The 22,958-nt window shown below is 48.3% G+C and overlaps 1 long non-coding RNA gene across 1 annotated transcript; it reads left to right on the plus strand.

Annotated features, from left to right (window-relative positions):
• The first annotated feature begins 5,523 nt into the window (after positions 1 to 5,523).
• On the plus strand, positions 5,524 to 11,382 carry LOC129604892 (uncharacterized). The gene is made up of 3 exons (XR_008696200.1): positions 5,524 to 5,675; positions 7,228 to 8,013; positions 10,554 to 11,382. It is a non-coding gene; the product is annotated as an uncharacterized LOC129604892 (long non-coding RNA).
• The last annotated feature ends 11,576 nt before the right edge of the window (positions 11,383 to 22,958 follow it).

Here is a 22,958-nt window from a genome sequence, read left to right on the forward strand (position 1 = left end):
TTTAGAAAAAAAATCAATACAATTTAACAGTTTACATTTTATAATTAAGATTTATACTCTAATGAAAAGCAAACTAGCATAACTAAAGTAAACTTTATGATAGAAAACTACTGCCCTGATATTTATGTCATTGATTAGGCTATATTTTAATTAGTCTTTTAAATAGATAAAATAGGTATTTTACTTCCTAATCTATTATTTTGGCTTTTCTATCAAAAAGGTATAATAACATAGCTACATTTTTTAAAATGTAATTTTAAAATCCTAAAATATAATTAATTTACAGAAACAGTTTTAAAACCTTTAATATGTAAATTTAGTTTTATATTGTTATTATTATAGCGCATAATAAAATGTAAACGTGTGTATCGTGTCCCTGTGTGTGTGTGTGTGTTGGTGTGTGAACGGGCTCTGTGGCGGAGCTCTGTTCTCCAGAGAGCAAAACAACCGACTGGCGGCTCTCTGCCTCCAGACCCCTTTGCTGTTTGATTGACATCCCTGTTCGGCCAATCACACAAATGAACCATACACTTATCTTCCTATAGGTTCATTGCTTCTGCTCCTGGAACCAATCACAGAGCACACATCGCCATAAAACTTGCTATAGGCTTTCTGGCAGATTCTGTGGCGCCCCGCAGCGGAGGCATATGGAAACAATTTTATCTCGAGCTCGTATTTTGCAAGTATTCTGCAAATTGAGTTATAAAAGTGAAAAATGCATTACGTATTATTTCTTTTCATTATTAGTACAACTTGTGTTTTAATGCTGATGAACCGAGCAGCCGATTTCTAAATTATGTGTTCCACCAGTCTGTTGGAAACAGGAATGCTTTGTGTCTGCCCATTTTGCTGCATTTGTGCTTATTTATCTTACTGTCGTTTTTCTTTTCTTCCACCATCTTTAATTATGTTCTACTGACAGTATTTTATGACTTCTGTTCCTGATCTAAGACTTGTTAATTACAATAAATCACCCCCTACAATTTTCAGTCTGGAATATGAATTATGAATTGCCCACTTATTGTTTTGCCCAAGAAATCAGAGATACTCCTGCCACAAGGGGGCGTGACAGTATTAACAATCTTAAAGACCAAGCTGTAGTTTTTTAACCTTTGTTTTTTAGCCTTTCTGTTTTTCAATTATTAATTCAGTGTTCCCTAATTGAAATTTTGCAAAGGTCTCTTTACTGTATAGCTGAACAGAGTTACAATTACAATCAGTAACTTATCTAGAATTTAAAAAATAAGACCGAGTCCAGAAGGGAGAGTAGTCAGTAGTTCTTACAACTTTATTTTATTTTTTTTGCAGCATGAGAAGCAGTGGTGCACTGGATATCTGAGATGATTGCCTTGATATTGTTGGTCTGGCTTGTTGAGACTGGCAGCCTTCTCATCAGTAAGGGAAACAGAAAAACCCAAAGTAAACACTCGAAAATGGCTCTGACCGAGCAGAAACACAGGCCTGTGTGATGTGACCTAGACACTTTGGAATAATTTAAACCCTGACGTGCACAAATTTGTACATGCAAACCATCAGATGGGAAACAATATATAACAATAACAATATATGTGACTTTGAGGAGGAAAAAGAGACACATTGACTCCTGTTCATTTTGTGTTTATTTTCTGTGTGCAGTCACAGAGGATGTATGACTTCGGGCCTATTATGCCTGTCTGCCTTTTTCTGTATTTGAGGAAAACCTCCCAGTGCCAATTCTGTTCCTGTAGCTATTGTGTCTGCTTCACTAATGGACTCGCCATATCTCCTTTTCCTCCATCTTTCTTCCCCTCCCGTTTCTTCTGTATCATATCCATGTATTCCCTTGTGGGTTGATTAAAAGGCTTTCTAGCTGGAGCGGGGGGAGAAGAGAGGGGAGAGAAGTGGAGAGGGGGGAGTTGTGGCAGTGGAGAAGAGTGGTCCTTATTACCCCATATGTCTGGACAGAAGAGGGTGGAGTGGAGGTCTTCTTCCAGTTAATCAATAGAGATACCATACTTATACTGTGTGTGTGTGTGTGTGTGTGTGTGTGTGTGTGTGTGTGTGTGTGTGTGTGTGTGTGTGTGTGTGTGTGTGTGTGTGTGTGTGTGTGTGTGTGTGTGTGTGTGTGTCTCCCCATGTCTCTTTCGCTCTTTTCCCTGTCTCCTATTCCCTCCACCCTCAGACGCTCCCATTAGAGATAATGTGTCTGGTATTGACACCGTGAGTTCTGGGTACTATGACAGAATTACAGCTCCGCTCTGTGAGGTTGAGTTCCATGTCAAAACACTGTGGTCAACAAAGCGACCTGAGTCATTGCTTTGTTGTTTAACCAGGATGACAGTATCTTACATCCTGTTATTTGCAATTTTCTGTAAGAAAAATTCATCTTGGTATATTTTTGGGAAAAGTAGTGCCAAGGTTGTCTTCAAGGTTTAAGAACTAATTCTACATATTTTACTAAATAAATATGTACATGGAGCTGGTTTTATTTTTTTACAGGATGCACGTTGCTATAGTGATGCAGTTGCTGTGTCTGTGTCATACTTTATAGCGTGCTGTGAGTGTGTCTGGAGGAAACGTGTTTTCTTTTCGGTCTAGTGCATATGGAATGGTGCTTTTGTAGATAAAAGCAGAAACATTATTACCCAACTTGCATATGAATATTATCGCTTCAATTATCTGTGTGCTAGACCAGACTGACTGGGGCGGACCATTGTTGACTCAAAGTGGGGGGATCTGTGTCTCCCCACGGCTGCCCGAGGGCCGAGTGGGTGTCGCAATGACGAGCTTCAGGCATGGAGACACAAACTTCTAAGAGATGCCTGGGCTGGCAGTGGGGAGAATGACCTTTGACCTCCCTGACTTGGTTACCCCCTGGGTCACAGGGGTAGGAGCTGGCGCTAAGGAGTGCAGGCGGTAATTGATGTGGGGTGGGAGAGAGGCCTGCAGGGGCTGCTTGAGGCCTCAGAGCGAGACAGGCAGGAGTGGGAGGTTCAGTTGATGGGGGCTCTGGTCTGTGTCCACGGGCCTGTGGCGCTGATCTGGATCCTGCGGGAGGGGGACTGGCTGTGATGACAAGATCAGCGACGTCTTATTAATTGAACTGACTGGTTAGTTAAACAGGAATGAAGCACAAAATCCACTATGATTAAAGAATAATATTCTGTCCATTATGTGCAACAGCTAGAATTTCCTCGCTGGCAAATCAAATTAAAACTCTTAAAAAGCTATTTAGCACAGTTCTGGTTTTAAGATAAATGTCGAAGTCTCTTGTTCATGCCTTTTACAAAATTCAAGACCTTTGCATCCTTTCAAATTGACTTGAAGGGAATTCCACTTACATTTTGGTGTAATCCCTAACATACACTTTCTCATAATACCGGTTTAACCATATACAGGCATGGACTCCCTGTTTGTGGTACTTGCTACACAACTGAAGCTTTTGCTACTTTTAGGCATATACTCACAATTGCTCTTTCTTCAGCTGAAGGTCAAAGAGCAAGCTGAATTTCTGGGGAAAGGCAAGGTGAGGTTGTGGAGGGGGGGGCAATGGCTGACAGATGTTTACAGAGGCCTGACTGCTTGTCTGGGATTATTAGATAGGAGCAAGTATTTGTGTGCACACAGCACCATATAAGCTCCCGCCAAAGGCCCAGATCACTCAGTCTCCACAGTAAGACAGGTGGTGAATGCTCCCGTCAGTCTTCTGTGCCCCCTACGTGAGCCAGATGACCCGGATCCATCTCACCAGGGCCCAGACCTAGCGGGTCCAGAGCTCCCTACACCCACTGATCCCAACCTGCCTGGCTGTGAACTGCTTTTCTGACTGGATTCCTCAGCGCTCCCTGTTTGAGCGGGCTGCGCTCAAGTTACTGGCAAGCTGGCGCGGAACGTGTCAAAGCTGTTATTTTAGAGAACGGGGTGAGAAGAGGGAAAATGTGCATGGTGTTTTCAAGGGAGAAAGATTCAGAGTTTCCTGTCCGCATCACGGCACTCTGGAGGATTCCAGTCCTGTCACGGTGTCAAACATAAACATGCCCCCAAAGCTATAAAGATATGCTTCAAAACGCAGTTGGGAGGTGTAATGGTAAATATCACTGTGGCTAAAGCTCTGTGCATCATCCTTCAAGACAACAAAGAATGAATCATGCCCACACAAAGTATTATATGCGCTCAGTTTCTTTTTTTATTATTTTATAGCCAGTTTAAAAATTCAAAAGGAAAGTTTGGAGCACAGTTAAATCTGAGTGTTGATACATTAAATAACTGTACGTTGACCGTGACCTAGGTGGAGATTGTGGAGCAGGATTCTGCATGCACACATCACATTAACGGCGACGGCCCGTGATTTGCTCGAGTAGGAAAAAACTGTTGGGAGGGAAAAACAATTTGGCTCACAGAGCACGATCTTCCACTGAGACAGCACAGCTTTTATGATTCCAACTCCTGGAGAAAAACTGCAAAAAACAAACAAACAAACAAATCCTCATTTGGAAAATGGAATCACTCCACCGGCCAGGTCTGCTCAACACATGGCTTCTGTTGCTATTTCCTGTCAATTTATTTAATTTATCCTCCTAGAGATGCAAAAACAGGACCCCGCAGCATGTGTCATAAACTGAACTGAAGCAGAAAAAATGTACTAAACCTGAAGTAAACCCATGAGAAGAACGCCAAATGAGAGCATTTGATTTAAATGCATCAAACAGGGAATAATGTTTCACAGGCCAAGAAAACACAAAGGTGTCTCCCCTTACAAACCAGTTTAAAGTGAAACCCGTCTAACAAATAGAGACAAAACTTCTAAAGTAATGGTCTGCAGTTGTCTCATGTTCTGGCTGCGAAGGCACAGCCCTCCTCTCCTGTTTAAAGCAGCTGATCCCCATAGCTAATGCCCATGATGGAGCGCTGTGTGTGTGTGTGTGTGTGTGTGTGTGTGTGTGTGTGTGTGTGTGTGTGTGTGTGTGTGTGTGTGTGTGTGTGTGTGTGTGTGTGTGCGTGTGTGCATGCATGCGTGCGTGTGCGTGTGTGTGTGTGTGGTAGGGACGTGGTGCTGGTTTCACGGGACTGTGACTGCTGGGCTGTAACGCTGATGGAGAATTCCTCCACTCCGTCGTGTTCATGTTGAGGGAGCAGAGAGCGTGACCTCCATCCTCCACGGATAGATTAGTCCATCTTCTTTTCTTCGCCCCTTCTGCCTGTTCAGTCCGTCGTGAAGTGAAGCGTTGCTCCGTCTTCATCCTCTTTCTGCTGTTTCCTCTGTTGCATGTTACACTTATAGCCCGAATCCAAGCATGGCTCCATCGACTCCAGCACGTCACCCACGTATTAACACCATTAGCACTAGCATCATGGAGTGTATTTCAATCCCTTCTTTGTTTGTGAATGGTAATGGAGGAGCTCCTAAAGGGAGATGGAGAGGGAATAAATAGAGGATTTTCAGCTTGTTAAACAGGGCATTAGAGAGCTTGTGACTGGGACTTGTAGGCTATAAAAGCAAGCGGTTCGGTTGTACTCATGTTTTAGTGCGTTGGCTCACGGGCTGACAGCTTTGCTGTTCGGGTGTCGTTTTGGGCCGTGCCTCGGGGCATGCTTTACGCCGCTCATTTGGCACAAGGGCACTTTGAGGACCCACCGGAGGCGGATTTAGGGAGAAAACGAAGCCCCACATGAAGAACCGCCTGCCTTGTACCGATGTGAGTGAAATAAAACAGTGAGCGGAGGGGAGCTGGAGAACATATTTCTTGTTCTTGTGCTTCGTTCCTGCCTAAAGCTAATTGGGTTAGTGCTAGAAGTGATTTGCTGTAAAGATTCCTGAGAAAACAGGCAGACATGTGTTTGAAATCTGCATATCTCAACTCTGTAGCTACGAGGCCTATGTACATGTGAGCCTGTATGCATGCACACACACACACACACACACACACACACACACACACACACACACACACACACACACACACACACACACACACACACACACACACACTTATTATTTTTCGCCATGAGGCCTGGAGGTAATTTTAGGGGGGGCTTAAATGATGTAGGCTGCTATAATCATGTCCGCATGCTGACATATTTTTATATTTTCAATGAAGTATTCCTCTTGTCTGTTCTTCACAAAGCGCCAAGCCATCTGGAATACCAATATGACTTAAAGCTGCTCGAGCAAAGAGGAAAAACAGATGCGAGAATAAGAAAGGAACAGAGTTTTACAAAAGGCTCGCTGCTCTGCTCGTGTCTGCGATGGAACATTCCCACTCAGCAGTTCTTACAAGAAATCGCCGGTTCTGTCCGTGCCGTGTATCATTTTTATCACCCCAAAGGTCGCCGCCGTAACAGTGCAAATTTACAGTCATCACCTCCAGCTTATTGAGCTGATATACCAAGGCATAAAATTCAAAGAATACATCAATAATAGCAGCAAGTAAAAAGCAGGATGTCCTTTTGTGAGCGGCAATCTTCTGCGACCGGGGGCGAGGTGTAACCGGGAGCAACAGCGTCCGGGCAACTGCTCTGGTGCCTCCGAGCATCCATGCGAGGCATTCAAGGAATCTGTGGATTGTCATAGAGTATGAAAAGCCTCCAGGCTGCTTTCACCAACAGACAAAACTGTCAGCAGGCAACACATGACAGACAGAGGCAAAGAAACTCAGCAGAGCAGCGCTCTTTACAAAGAACATTCACGCCTGTGTTTTATTTCAGTGAGCTGGGCTCATACAGAGACCTTGGTTATTACCCATGTCATTAAATCACTGGGTAAACTGTGAGAGCTAACATTTAAAAAGGGGCTTCTTTTAAATGAAGTTCTAAATAAATAAGGTTCAATTCATCTCACATCCCACAGTGTCCTGCAGGCGTGTTCGACACTCAGACTCCCCTTGCGTTCTTCCTTAACCTCTGAAAATGTCAGTGTTTGACCCTAATACTGAAAATCAGACACGGGGAGAGGGAGAAATCGAACCCCTAAAGACGCCAGCGAGGAGAGAAGAAGGGGTTTCCTCTCTGAGACGATCCAGTCATCTGTCATAATAGCCGTCACATCGCTGTGGTTCAGCGATTCCTGTTTCTCCATCTGCTGCGCGAGTGTGTGTGTGTGTATGTGTGTGTGTGCGTGCGTGCGTGCGTGTGTGTGTGTGAAAATATAAAAATATAAAAATAGACAGTGAAGAGTAAAAAGACCTGTTGACACTTATACGTAGCATTCATGCATTCCAAACCAGGCTGTGGTTTCTCCCACACCAACAGGCCACTACTTCAAAAGCGCAGAGGTTCCAATCAAAACCCCTCCATTGTGCCGTGTGAACCAATAGAGACGGACAGAGTAAGTGTTTTTCTGTTGACAGTCACTTCATCATTATTCACAAGACGGCTCTTTGTTTTCTTTGTTTTAGTGACCATGTTAAATTAGCTCGAAACAGATGGGTGCTGTCTTGTTGCCAAGCCGTCTCAGTGAGAGCTGTGTGTGTGTGTGTGTGTGTGTGTGTGTGTGTGTGTGTGTGTGTGTGTGTGTGTGTGTGTGTGTGTGTGTGTGTGTGTGTGGCTAATTACAGCTGAGATGAACGCAGGGATCTGCTTCTCCTATTCTCCTATTTGGCCGTCTTACTGTCCAGCTGTCATACAGTATATGCATATGTGAGTGTGTGTGTAGGTTCTGGTGTCCAGATGTCCTGGGGTTGTTGTCCTGCCAGTATCGAGGGCTCCTGGGCTGCTGAGGTGGAAGGGAGGGCATCCATGGGACCGGCATGAGCGCATGGAGCCGAAGCCGTGAGAGGACTCCTCTGTCTTATTCCAACCAGCTCAACACGCGCGCATGCATGTTTGGCGTCACACGCTCCGTCCCGCGCGCACATGTGGCCCAAACGGCGGCCCGCAATGATGTCATGTGCAGCTGCTCACCGGCTGACAGACAGGCAGCTTCCGCACAACAACACGGGGCCCTGTGGTCCGCCTGTCAGGCCGATTGACGGGTGAATGACACCAATGAGAGCCAGCCGTCCCTCCCCCACGGAGCCGGGCACTGAGTGACAGCCAGTAAGCAGCCAGAAAGAGCGTCCCTGAACCTGAAAGTAATCTCTTCAACTCACGCCTTTTTTTTTCCTCCTTCTCCCGCACGGCTCTCCACTCTTTCCTCCTCCACCTTGGCCTCCGCTCACTCCTCGCTGGCCCGCTCTTGTCTTCTCGCCCTCTTTTCAGACGAGACCCTTTCTTTTACTGTTTCTCCCCGTGGGTATTTTTCACTTCAGCTATAGACCCCTGTCTTTTCTCACTGTCTCTCCTCCTCCCCTCTCTTTCTACCTTTCACACTGTCCGTCACCGCTCTGTGCTGGTTTCTATCACTGTGTCACACAGCCTTGAAAAGCAGTCATCTCACTTAAAACTGGGCTGAAGAGCGTTTCAGACCGAGTGAAAGGCGCCACCGGGTCGTGTGAGGAGAACTTGAGTTTGTGTGTGTCCGTGTGGGACGGAGACAACTTAGTTCATGCCAGACTGTTTATGCTGGGCATAAATCCGATGCCCTCTTCTCTACCCACTCATCGTCACACACCTTAAAGTCTCCTAGCTCCTGTGATGCTGTTCAAACCAAATTCAGGGTTTTCGTGTGTGTTGTGGCACATTACATGGGTATATTTCCACCCTCACCCTCTGGACCTCCTCTCTCCCTCCGGGCCTCCCTGTCTCAGTGAGCCCACCCAAGTGCCTTTTGGCCTGGCACTCTGCCCGAGGCCTGAAACACCCATGTGACCCCGTAGCTGCAGGCCCATTGCTCCGACACCCTTTGCACCCATTGACCCTCGACCTCTTGACCCGCTGTCCCACGCTCCCTCTGGCTTCAGTGCCGCATCAACCTGCCACGCCGCCCATTAACTTCTGAAATGTACATAAAAATCCTAGAGAACCTTATTTTGACCACGTGCAGCGTCTATGTTGATGCGTCGTGTATATCTGCGTGGTAAAACGATGTTAAGCAGGGTTCAGAGCCTGTAATGAGGCTTGGCCCCTTCTTTTTCGACTTCGGTCTCCTATTTGCAAACGGCTCTGAACTCTGCTGCCTTTGCGTTTTTCTCCCAGTGTTTCTGTCTCATCCGTCCGTCAGATCTTTTCACCGCGTCTTCGTCTGTTTGGCGTCTGTGCTCGTTCAGTCAATGTCCGTCACAAGTGTCGATGCCTCTCTCGCTCTCTGTCTGTTGCTGTCTTCGTCTTTGTTGTTGTGTGCCTTCCCATTTGCCTTGTGAGAAACTCTTAAGGGTCTTTGTTTCCAGCTCCAGTCACTTCCATAGTGACTGCTATTGACTGATAACTCTTAAAGAGCTCTCTTCACAGCAGGGGCTGGTGAAAGCATGGAGGCATATTTGGGCCTTTTGGTAAAATAAAGAGCGCCTGCCCCTGTTGCACGTCCGAGCATGTTCATGTGCATGTGCAAGCAGTTTCTGCTCCGGTTGTGGGTTGATCTTGCTCCATCAAAGGGTCACGGTGATGTTTATCTCGGTGACACAGACAAATAAACCAGGGCAGAGTCAATCTAAGCTGGGCAATCAGTGCAGAACTTTCTCTAACGATTCAGCAAGTCTGTTTGTTTATGTTCCATTTTTCCTTTGAAGCCCCCTCCCACCACACACACACACACACACACACACACACACACACACACACAAATGAACTTACATAACCCGCAATACACAAGGAAGCACAGAATATTACAAAGGAAAGATCAATATGCACAGAAAGATGTATTAACCGATTAACACGACAAAGACAACACGACACCCTAGACTTCGTCTGGTGGCGTTCATCCACATTTGATAGATTTGTGACTGAGGTTTTTTCAGTCCCCCTCAGATACAGGCACCGTGTTGGAACTCTGACAGAGTGAAACAGAAGGAAGCTTTTATGCGACTATTTTCTAGTAATTATTTCAATCTTCAAAATCCTCAAAACAGCAAAACACTATTCCCTGCACTTTATCTTGGCCGGACTTCTTTGTAGAACAGACCTCATTATTCTCTGTCAGCCATTACAGTCAAATATCTGAGCAGTGATTTTAATCAAAATGATAACATCAATTGCTCTGTGGAATGGAAAACAGGGTTGTTGAAATGAAAGGCTGTGCCATAACTACCTTAAGTGGACTGGATGATAACAAGAGGTGGGAGAGGACGTGGTCAGAAGTTGACCTTTTGACTGACAGGAGGCCCCGCGGTTTGATGGACAAATGTGACAGACCTGTGGAGCTCAAGAACGCTGGCACGGGTTTAAACTGAAGACTCGCTTCATTTTCCACATCTCCCTGTGTCTGTGCAGTGTCTGAAAAGATGGAAATATGTCTCCATGTACCTTAAACCAGCCCAAGTCAAACATCAACACCCTGGTAGTTCGAAACTTAAAGCCATGCAATAACACAGTCCATAGACATTCCATAGCGCGCAGGGAGAGGGCTTGAACTGTTGTGAAAACATTCACTTTTTAGGGAAACCCCAGAAAATACAAGTGCATGGCATTCGATATTTTTAAGAACATTACTCTTGCAATGATCTGGAGTTAAGAATAAAAACAGGCTCTGCCTTCTCTTGCAGTGTGCTTTCAAACCACACTACCAAAATACCCGACTGTCGAAAGAGCGGATTGTTCTGCGGTAAATGCCTGACAGTCAGAGCGGTGCTACGCCTTAGGAAAGCAGCGAGGGAAACCATCGTGATCTGGCAGCGCCGCAGAATGGTGGCCATTCATCTCGGACCTTTCAGTGGGAACCCTCCGTCATCTGAGAGCAGCGCAGACGGGCAATCAAGCAGGCGAAAACACAGTTATTTATGTTTTTTTATGTTGCTTTGTTTTTGTGAAGTCTGTGCGAAGTTAACGCTAATCGCCTGAAAAGACCCAGCGCCGCGACTCGGACAGAGACGGAGTGAGCGACCAAATGAGGAGGGGGTCCGATGAGTGTCACGGGATCCTGAAAGTGACAGCCCGCTGCCCCATCTCGCCGAGCTATCAATCTCCGGGGCATTCAAAATATCCATAATTGGTCATAATTGGATTTAATTGCCTCTGATTGGCTGTAATTGCGGCGATGGGCTAATCTGATTGGAGATCAGAGGGCCGGGGGTCCTGTGTGGCTTGTGAGCGAGTGTTCCCTTGCCCCTCTGTTGACCCAAGATGTACACATCAAACACATGCTCTGTGTAACGCAGCTGATTGCTACCGGTCGCTGCCGTGCGGTTTGGGAGCGGATCAACACAGCGAGTTCTACGTGTTGATGTAGCTACAACTTCCCTGTCAGTGCAGCGTGTATCTGAATCCAAACTGGAAACCTTTCCCCCATGTATAAATAAATTCATGCTGGTTGTGTATACATAATACCTGTAAGTGCATTCATGCATACACTCACACACACAGGGCACCCTCGAAGATTACCTGAGGGTGTGAGATGGTAGAATAGATCATAAGTAAACAGAAATGTAATACAGCACTAATTTGAATCACATTTTCTTGCCCAGAGCAGCTGAATTCTTAATTGTGCATGAAGCTGTCCAGAAGTCATACTGAATTATAATATACCAGACAGAAACGGGGAAAGTGACTCTGCAGCATTTTGATTCGGGTTGACGAGGGACTTTGAGACGAGCGGGGGGGGGGGGGGGTGTTTGTGTTGGAGGGAAAAATTCCCCCCTGCCCTCCTTTACGCTCTCGCTCGCACTGTCTTCTGTTTCTGATCTCAATCTACCCGGTGGCTTGACAGGCAGATGGAAGCGATTATACTGTAATAATAAACCATGGGAGGAAGCCATGGGAGAGACGGAGGGATGACAAAGCGGGGGGAGGGGGAGGGGGGAGACCCTCAGAATGCTCACGGGCCAGCACACGTGTCGATCGGACCCGCCTGTCCTCATTTCCATCACCTTGACGGCGCAGACCTACATCGCACCGCTGGGAAATTGATCACAAACGCGGCCTCTCTACCCAACGTGCATTCCTTTCCCAGAGACGTGAGGCCTTTGATCACCGCTTGATTAGGCCCGATTTAGCGTGCAGACGTTTCGCACTCTGAAAGGAGGACCGACCCCATCCTCCTCTCTTTCTCCCTCCGTGGTCCTCGCGTTGGACCGCGGCAGGTGTTGGGTGTTGTTCTCTCGGCTCTGACAGCGGCCTCGCCTCAGTCACAGTGTGTTTAACATCTGGCCCGCGGGCCCGGCGGCCTTTCAGCGCCCGCGGCGCCCTGCGCGCTGCTGCCGTCGAACACACACACACACGCAAGTTTAACATTGTTTAACGTCACACGTCGGGCTTCGCGGAGCGAGCGGTGCACGGGTTGAATGAGAATAATGCTGGTATCAAACGGGGACAAAGGTTTGTGAACGTAGCTTAGAGCGACAGAGGCTGAGTGGGTTAATGTGCAGAGTGTGCGTCAGCGTGTGTGAGTGCGGGTCCGAGGCAGCTGGTCTGCGGACGAGGCGTCGCCCAGAGGAGACCCCCCCCCCCCTCCCCTGCAGCTCTGCACCCTCCCCGTCGCCTCTCACCTCTCACCCTTCACCCCGGCAGCAGCATAATGCGTCTGTTGAGGGATCCGCGTAGACCAGCTTGCTTTCCGCTCACATCAGCATCCTTTCTGCGCCTCGGACTGCGTCTGAGAGCACCGGGGTTTGTCCGTGTTTGTTCGCACAGCTGCGGCGCTCGCTAGGACACCTAGCGCTCGCGTGGGGGCTGTGGAATCAGCGGTGAGCTCATGCAGACAGAGGGTGAGCTCACGCTGAAGAGGAAGCTCGCTGTTGTGCTCGGGATGGAGGGATCAGTGGAAAAACATGAGCGAGCGTTTTAAGTGAAGCAGGCTACGTTCCCATTCATCACTACTAAGTAGGGATGAATGGGAGGCGTTTGTCTGTCAAAGGCTCATAACTAACTTTAAAGGGCCTTTTGAGGAGCAAAGCAAACTAATGGCTATATTTTATTCCTATACAACCTTTTCTCCCTGGAAAAACAATCTCTGTTTGTTTGCACCATCCATAATAATCAGTTCATTTCACTCATGGTTAATGTTTGTGAGCCTCTAACATAAATAGCTTATCATTGTTATTTCTTTGGCGTATTCTGACTCGACTGGTTAAAACAATGGCTCCTACTTGGTGGTTCAATAGGTGGAAAGAACTTGCTAATCAGAAGCAAACACAACTGGGTTGTTGAGACTTTCGTGGAACCCAACGTGTCACCACTGACAATCATTAAAACCAACACCCGTGCTGCTGTGCTGCCCTGATCTGCGTCTTCCAGGCCCAGGCAGTCGGCGCAGTCATCACAGTAAAACAACCATGATTTCGCCCAATATTCCTGTCATGTTTCAACAGGCTGTTTATTAAAACGCTCTCAGCTAGCCAGCAACCATGCGGCGCGCTCATAGCCACAAGCGCCCCAGAACTGTCTCTCACGTCACAACTGTCATCTCCATTCTCTGTCTTTTCCCTCCCTTTTCATGCTACAGCTCTTATTTTCCCTCCTGCTGTCCCAGCGGTTTCCTAAGTATGACATCATCACTCAACGCCCGAGCGAGGGCTCGGTGACCCATGATGCACTTAATGCAACCCGCGTTTGACTTGTTTGAAAAAATATGAGCATTCCTTCGAAAATTTTATGCAGGGGTGTTGATTCATGGATTGTAACCGGTGTGTATTTCTGTCACATCCATCAGCGAGGTGTCAATCACTGAACACAAAACAAACACGCGGCAGACCAAACCTCCCATTCAGGATTCTACAGTAACTGGGCGGGCGGATGACTGGGGATCGGAACGGCAGCTTTCCTTTTCCTGGCATGAACGGACATCCAAGTGGTAGTGAGGCCAGCTGCACCGTATCAGACAGGCACTTCCTGGAACAGGGTTTCCTTCCGGCTACAGCAGGGGCCTCTCCTTTGATTAAAGACTACGAGGGACACCTGAAAGAAACGGCTGCTAATCAGACAGGAGACGTACACGCTAGCGCACAAAAGCGTGCTCCTGCAGAGGAAAGTGGAACATGTCCGTACGCGCTGTCTTCCCGACACCGAGAGAGAAATATGTCATCAGCAAAAACAAGCATCAGAGAAGCATGCAGCCTTTAATCAAGATGGGCAGTTCTCTTGCCAAATCTTTGTCAAATAATGGTGTGTGTGTGTGTTTGGGTGCAGGCGTGTGTGACTGTTTGTCAGAATTTGATTTGTTAATGCCTGCTCCTGCGCATACCTCAAAAACACCCCCCTGCCTCCATTGTCTGCCTTCTGAGAAAGTCCCAAACTCTCCCATCGCCTGATTTGCAGCTCGTCCAATTGTGTGATTCTCCTTTTAACTGTCAAAGTTGTCGAGAAAAACACATGTTGTTCTAATGCAACAAGATCCGAGTTACAGAACCTTGGCGCAACGTGTCGTCCTGCTTCCCCTGCGCAGATGAGCAGAAATACGTCAAAATAAAGAGCATTTGAAGAGTATGAATGCAAAATATACCAAATTGTGCACAGTTAATCGGCACACACACTGTGTCCATAAGCAAACGGCATTGAAGTAATGGAAATATTCATCTTTGGATGATATCGGCAGTTCCTCCATAGCGAAGGCCTCACTTCACCTTTATTAGAATATAAACCTTGTACATTTGACTCGCAATTGTTCCGTCCCGCCGACCATCTGGTGCCCCTTCCCCACTGAGCTCACTTCACTTCTAACAACCCACAGCTGGGTTCACACACGCAGAGACCTAGGTACACATCAATTTATTCTAAAGTTAGTGGAAATAGCCAGCAGCGAGGGATCTCCATGTCCATCTCTCAAATGCCTGCTTTAGGAGGCAGCGTGGCCTGAGGGTTGGGGTGGCATCGTCTAATGTGGTCCCAGTCTTACTCAGGGCTTGTTGGAGGCTGATCGCTGGCAGATGCTGTTTGTGTAATGGCAGGAGGTCACTGCGGGGTAAATCGGGGGTGACAGGAGCTGCAGAATGCAGAAAATAGGGCAGACATTGTTGTGGCAAAGTGGATGGACAGAGAACATGGAGCGGGTCTTCTGAGTTGTGAGCTGAGATCCAGATGCTGTCAGGACCCGGGGCCTGGACGCCGTCAGGCACCAAAGGCACATGCGTACACATTGACTTTTAGCTGACTGACTCCTTGTTGGAGCCCTTTTACACCTCTTACAGCCATTTCCCCAGATCCAAATTTAACATGTCATAAGGCCAGAGGATTAATTGTTAATCTTAACAGCCATCATTATATGGGATAATTTAAAATTCTTTCTCTCTCGCCTTGCCAACACATGTGGCCTGTCCGTTTGACTGCTGAGGAGATCCAGAACACTTTCTTCCTCCCCTAACTTCGCTCGTTTTCTTTCACCCTCGTTTTTTTCCCCGTCCTTTTTGTCTTTCTTTAGGGTCCTGCCTCCCTCCTCTCGCTTCCTGGAGCTAATTTTCAGAATGATTTCATGGCCGCAGAATGTCCTAATTACGGAGCGCTGGTCTCATTCGCTGCGGGGCTACTTTTCAGGGCCTGGTATTTGAGAGTGTGTGTGTGTTTCCACGTGTGTGTTTGTCTGCAATTGGGGGGGAAGGAGGTTTTGGGGTGGGTCAGGGAGTTTTAAGGCAGGGGTACCTGTCATTTTGATGGACATCTGAGGGACCTGACTGCCCTTGTGCCCCTGACCTCCTTCCCAAGCCCACCACGGCGCCAGCATCTCACTCTGTCAGACAGTTAAACCCAGGTGGGGGTACAAGGTGTGTGTGTGTGTGTGTGTGTGTGTGTGTGTGTGTGTGTGTGTGTGTGTGTGTGTGTGTGTGTGTGTGTGTGTGTGTGTGTGTGTGTGCATAAGAGTGACAAAGAACAGTGGCTCCTTCACAGAAAGACTCCGAAAGGACGTAACAACACACTTGAACTTTACTGAGAAGGACTCTGTCAGTGCCGTGAAGTGATAAAGGCTTTGTGCATGTTGTGCACAATATTCAGAATCCCCTCTTGATAAAATCAAATTAAAACCATTCCCACTTCCATCTTTTGTTTTCTAATTATGTCACTTGGAGGCAAGTCCCAGTTTTCTGTTCACTTTTCCCAGTGCTCAGTTTGAATGTAATGAGTTTTGTCTCGTGGCTTATGCAATAGTGTACGTGTATCTTCATATGGGTTCGTTCACGTGTGTGTTCCCCCTGTTACACGCCATTATTTACACACGCTCTTTCTAATTTCACACTTCACACGCTTTCTGTCATCGGGCTGGAAATAGGAAAATGAAAAAAACAGGCGGCAGCGGTTGATGAAAGTGAAATTGAAAAATGAAAAGGAGTCGGGTCGTGGTGGAAAGAGAGAGCGCTGTCGATGGTTTAGCCCTCGGACGCGTGATGGAAACCAATCACCGTGGAAACAGCACAAATCAGCAGACCGCATCGTAACCCTCGCGAGCGCACACGTATACTGTACACACACACACACACACACACACACACACACACACACACACACACACACACACACACACACACACAGACACACACACACCCATGGTAGCCCCGGGATTGCTTTCGCCTGAGACCTGTACTGTTAAATGAACATGATGGGTTTCCCCAGCTGCTCAGAGGTTCCATTAGACACACACAGGCGATCTGACAACACAAGCACAACAAACGTGAAACCAACACGCTGCATCACCGCTCCACTGTACGGAGGCCTCGCGTGCATCTCCCTGTGCGCAATTTTTGGCTGCCTTCTCTCGTCCTCAGCTCTCAAATCAGCTTGAATTATTCTCCTTCCCCGTCTGTGTCCTCCCCCTCCTCCTTCCTACCCTGTGTTTCCCTGTCAGATGGTTGTGGCAGCGACTAGCAGCCTAGCAGTGGGGGTCCTGCGGTAAAAGGGAGAGAGGTGGGGAGATGGAGGGGGGGGGTTGGCTGTCCGTGTCCGTGTCTGACAGGAGCGGGCCTGCCTTTACACTGTCCAAACGGGCCGAGCCGTCACTCCTGATTAGCCCTCGTGCTGCACAGAGCCGGGGAGTCAAGGGTCTCTGGAAGCCATTACTCAGCCTGTGAGTGAGTACCCTGTCCCCTCCTCTCAACCTTCCACCCCGCCACCGCCACCCGCCCCTCCGGCTCAACTTAATCACTTACAGCTGAGGAGCGCTGGAGGAGGAGGTAGATGAGCCAGAGGTAGGAGGGCGAAGGGGGGGGGGGCTCTTGGCTCAATCACCAACAAGTGCGATTGATTCTCTTTGTGTGCGTGGCTTTTCATTTCCATCAGTAGGAGAGCGCGCACACACCGGGCCGAAGCGCTGACATGGGCCCGCCGGCCCCCCATCGCTGCGCTGCCATGTTCCCTGAGAGGAAAGTCTGCCTCACAGAAACAGGAAATGATGGAGCAGACACATATACAGGCTGCCTTGTGTCACCGCCCTGCACACACACACACACACACTCACTCACAGTGTCCCACGTCCAACCCTCAGCTGGATCTTGTTAAGTGTGAGACTGCGGGGCCAGCTTGTCTTTGTCAAAGCTCCGATGCCACATACGAGCTGATGGCTGGTACCTTGTTATGTGTGTGTGTGTGTGTGTGTGTGTGTGTAGACAGCAGCATCTAAAAGATACTGAGCGATGGTGACACACGCCACCCAGGACCCCGTGTTTTCAATCCCCCTCTTCCGTTAGCAGCTACGCGTGGTGGTGGGCGCTGCCCGGGCAACGACTCGACGAGAGAAACCTAAGCCTTGATCAAACGCACACCAATCAGCCACACACACGTTCGCTGTTAATGAGGGTCAACACGGGAAGGCTGCGCGGAGCAAGCGACAAGCAGCGATGACGCAAGGGTTCAGTGGAGGTGAGATTCAAGTCTGTCTCTCGATTAAAAGTGAAAGCAATGACACATGGAGCTACTTGTTCAGACCTGCAGCCATCAGATATCAGACATTTTATATGTTCTCACTTTAAAAACTGGTTTTGATTTCAGTGGATTATTGATAAAGAAATGGCAGTAAAAGTATTTATATTCAACCGTTCCACATCTACTAGAATGAAGTACTGATTTGTTATATGTTGGCCTAATATCAAGTTATTTTCCAGCCTGTTGTCCTGCGTGTAGGGGTGCAGCAGGAGCCTTGTACACATGTAGGTGGTAATAAAGAGGGCTCGGTTAAAGGTGCTGGATGGACGGGGTCTGCTTTGATTCACGGCGGCAGGAGCCGGAAACGAAGACGATGGCTCGCAGGGAGGCGAGAGAGGCGAATGAAGGCATTTCTCACCTGTCGGCTGACGGTTTATAAAGTGTGACCGCGGATCAGTTTGTCGCTCTTTCGGGGGGTGGAACGGTTCAACGGTCGAGGGACTGCGAGCCGTAAACCTCGGGAAGGGAGGCACCCAGGGAGCGGGGGGAGATTGAGGGTGAGGCAGGGGGACGGATGAGCGACCATATCATTGCTGAGGTAGAGGAGCGGATAAAGGAGGATTGTTTATCTTCCAGCTCCAGTTATTGAAAACCACAGTTGCATCACCCAGTTTTCAGTAGCTGCTCATATCTGTAGCAGCTAAAATCCTATGAAACTCAAACATGACAGCTAGTCCAATGTAACAGTAGGTGTGTGTTTATAGTAGAACAAAACTTTTGACGGCTAGTTTTTCAGACTAGACCCTCTTGTGTTTCCTGCTTCCACATCCTCATGATTCATGCTTTTGCAGAAGCCCAGAAAATCAACTTAAAGGTTATATATCGTTACAAATTAAAAATAATAAAACTCCCTTCCTCCGGTCTCCCTCTTGAGGTTTCCCGGGCAGACAAGGTCCCTGGCCGCCGCGTGACTCGCTAGCCAATTAGAGCCAAATTTGAGCGTGGTAACGAGCCTTGGGGGAATAGAAGGAGTTTGATTACAACACCTAAACCTTCCTGTCGCCCCCAGCCAGCACCCCAGACGTCGCACTGACAGTTAAGGCACAGCTGGGGACGTGAAATAGCGCAGCCGACACGGCCCACTCTGTTCAGCAGTTTGAGAATAAGCTGTCAGTAATAGAAAAAGGCAAGGTGAAGGCTTTTTTTGAGTATTAAACATTGTGTTTATTAGAGAAACGCGGCGAAGATGTCGAATCTATCGTTCTGGACAAGGGGCTCATTGAGGGGGTCGCACAAAGCACAAGTGCCTGTTTTTATGTTTTTTTTTTCTCCCGAACGGCTGTTCGTGCTCAGCGCCTCATTTGGAATGCATGGCGTAAAAACCATAATAAACGCTGGGATTGAATCATTCAACGGCGCTGATTTGCTTGGCCAAATGCAGACTTGGAGTTTATTTGTCTCTGTTGCAGTGAATCAGGGCCGCGGCGCAGACTGGATTCAGTCGTCCCCGTTAGAAGCTTGAACTCAAACGTGCAGCTCCGCCTGTTCTGAGGTCTTTGTAAACAACATTGTAAAAATTGAGTGGATTGGCATTAGATTTGTGTTGGGCTACATGACTTTTTTTTTACCAACATGACATTTTTCGTGAGGTCTGGATTTCATTTCAACTCACTGATCCGACCACAGAAATCAAAAGAGAAAAATATAAACTAGCACTACTTGTCAAGTCTAGTTTTGGACATTGACTTAAAGTAGGGCGTCCCAGCTTCTCAGAGTTTATCCACTAATAGCTCGCACATATCATGTGGGTTCGTTCCCTGGACGTGGCCCAAACTCCTGCAAAATCCAGGAAAAGATCCGTGGGATCACTGGGGAACGCTGTGCCCTGGAAACGACGCGACCCGGCCACCTCGGATGTCATCGTGTTCCACCCTTATACGGAGGTGATACCAGCACCAAAGGGCTCCGTTGATGCCAATATTATCCTCAATGTCAGCCCAGATCCGCTGTCGGCCTCCGCCTAATGCACAGTGACGGGGGCCCCGCTGTGAGGACCCCACTCTGTTTCTGATCGGGCAGCCAGATGGACAGCTCAGCGGCAGGAGGGGACCTGGTATCAGTGTCAGCAATCAGATCTCACCCTTTGAGAGTCTCCCTCCGCGTGTGCGTAGGAGGGAGAGAGCGAGAGTGCACAGTGCCAAGTGATTGTTGGGAGCATATGTGCTGACGGCGGCCAGAGTGTGTGTTGAAATGAAGATTAATGAATACGCGACCCGAATGCTGTGTGAGGATGAGACCCGGGGGTCAGCAGACGTGTGTCAAAGACTGCACAAACTTGGGCTTGTGTTTACCTACAGTGTGTGTGTGTGTGTGTGTGTGTGTGTGTGTGTGTGTGTGTGTGTGTGTGTGTGTGTGTGTGTGTGTGTGTGTGTGTGTGTGTTGTATCTTTTAGGTTTTCATCGCCTCTTGTCCTGCAGCTGTGAGGTGTGGAGCGACATGAGAGATACTCTTAATGCTTTATCCTAACACACTATGTGTGTGTGTGTGTGTGTGTGTGTGTGTGTGTGTGTGTGTGTGTGTGTGTGTGTGTGTGTGTGTGTGTGTACCCAGCCACTGTCCTGGTGGCGTTCTGTGTGGTGTTTTCACCATGTTTGCAGCTTTCCTGCGGCTTCCATCGAAGAGTCATCATTGTAGAAAAACATATTCCTATTCGTCTTTTATTTAGGAGACTCCTCAATACTGAAAAGGTTGGAGCTCCTCGCTAACCATGAATCGACAAAAACACCAGTGGAGACATTAAAAAGCTGGTCAGCAGCAATAGGAGGCGTCTGATGTAATAGCCAAAAAAGGCTTTTCTACTGATTATTGAGAAGCAATGAATAATGTGGAAAATGCCACTATTGTTCAATTATAAATAAAAGATGAGAAATATTTATTTCAGCTCTTGTCTTATCTCGAACATCATCTTATTATCTTTTGGGAGAAGCTTCTGTCATTTCTAGTCAAAAAACCTCTACTGGTTGAATGAAAGTAACTTTAAGTCAGAATTTTCCAGGGGTGAGAATAATTCGACCCAACATTATAGATGAAATACGTATTAAGCCAAATTCAGCGCAGTGTGACTGCATCGCCACATGACATCACCAATCAAATTCAGTGCTCTCTCCGGAGCAACAAAAGGCTGTACACTAACTTTTCCACATACAGAAACCTTTGATGTGCAAGTTTCCATTTTTGTTTCCCAGGTAAGAAAAACGAAGCCAAACTCCCCATCACACGAAGCCGCAGTCTGTCCTAAAACACATTTATGACCAGGACCTTTTTTTGGATATTAAATTTAAACGCTGACGGTTACAAGCCAGAAATGAATCACTCCGCGTTGCCTATGTGCGATGTGACGGATCCGCAGTGAATACATGCAAGTGATAAATATTACAGCCTCTACGCGACAGTTTGTCTCCGATGACAAACGACGGCAAGCCAAGACAACGGCGACAACAAACACAGGACGGAAACAGAGACATAGCGACGCTGACGGGAGCTTCGCGGGGACCGAAGCCACGCGAGATAATCATGAAGTGCAGATGTGTTCGTTAGGGCTCCTCATTCGCTGGTGTGCGTCTGATGGGACGTGTGTGCGGGTCTGTGAGGGCTTTGCGTTCGCTCCGTCGTGCTGCCTTTCAGCCTCGGCACTGATGGATGTGACGGGAGCGATGGGGATCTGCCCCCTTTCAGTGTCAGATGGCTCCATTGAGAGGAAGCGGAGGAATGCCAGACCCCCCCCCCACACACACACACACAAACGCATCCTGCCTTTCTGCCCGTCCAGCCAAGCAGAAGGAATCGGAAGTGAGCTCTCGGCCTGAGAGCCTGAGCTTGTTTAGATGCCGCTCTAGAAGCTGTCAACGTGTCAGACGTCGGGCCGGGCCACAGAAAAAGGCTAAAAACACTCCGCTTTGAATGCGATCAGTCAAATCGGGTGCGTTTTCATCACTCTCTGCTCGGACGTGACGTCTTCTTTCGGCTGCCGCTTTTCTCTTCCCGCCCTGTTTTGGCGTCAGCCCCCTGTTCACCCGTCTGTCACTCCGTCCATTTATCCGACTGCGTCTGTCATTTCTCCTGTCACTTAAATCAACCGTCCATTAGACCAGCCGTCTTCCCCGGGGGCGACGCGCTCGCCTGCTCCGCGCCCCGGCCTCATTCATCCGTCCGTCTCGTCCTTTTTGAGGACTTTTGCTCTGATCTCGTCGCGTCTCCGGTGACAGATTGGAAGTGGAAAACGTGCTCGCGTGCTTTCACACACGTACTGTAAGGCCCGAAAACACCTGTGGCTCCCAGCACGCGCTGTTTCCCACGACCTCACGTGCCTGTTGTTCTCACCTCACATAGCAGGCCTGTGTGTGCGTGTGTGTGCGTGTGTGTGTGTGTGTGTGTGTGCGTGTGTGTGTGTGTGTGTGTGTGCGTGTGTGTGCGTGCGTGTGCGTGTGTGCGTGTGTGTGCGTGTGTGTGCGTGTGTGTGTGTGCGTGTGCGTGTGTGTGTGTGCGTGTGTGTGTGTGTGTGTGTGTGTGTGTGTGTGTGTGATAGGGTGGGGGGGCGGTCGTCGAGGTGACAGGTCCTGACAGAACACTCTTCTCCCCCGGCCTCCGTCTTGGGCTGCGTGTTCGTACTCGGTACTCGTCTGTCCCCTCCTGCTCGGGCAGGTTCACGGTCCTCCAGGTGAGGCCCAGGTGTCGAGAGACGGAGCCGAGCCGGCGGAGGCGGAGCAGCGAGGGGTCGGACGGAGCAGGGATTACTACGAGGAGGGCGTGAGGATCATTTATTATTCCAATGCTCCGTCCTGGAGTGGTTTTGTGCTCCCACTCACTCAGCCGGCAGTCAGTCGCTGTCCTCACGTCTGTGCTTTCCTTTGGTTGGTCTGTTTGTTTGACAGCTGGGAGGTCTGCCACCATGTTGTACCTGTCAAAGCCTGTCACTAACCTCTTGCTGCCCTGCGGGTAACACACAAACACACACAAAGACAGATGGAGGGAGATAAAGAGCTTTTTCCTGTGTGAAAATCCTGCCAACTAATAAATGGGAACAACTTAAAGCTCCTCTAAGCCTCTGTGGAGGTGGGTGCTTGTTACTGAGCTAAACCTGTTAGCCAACGCGCTAACGCGCACCTTCCACC

Source organism: Betta splendens, chromosome 11 (genome assembly GCF_900634795.4).
Source record: "Betta splendens chromosome 11, fBetSpl5.4, whole genome shotgun sequence".
NCBI lineage: Eukaryota > Metazoa > Chordata > Actinopteri > Anabantiformes > Osphronemidae > Betta > Betta splendens.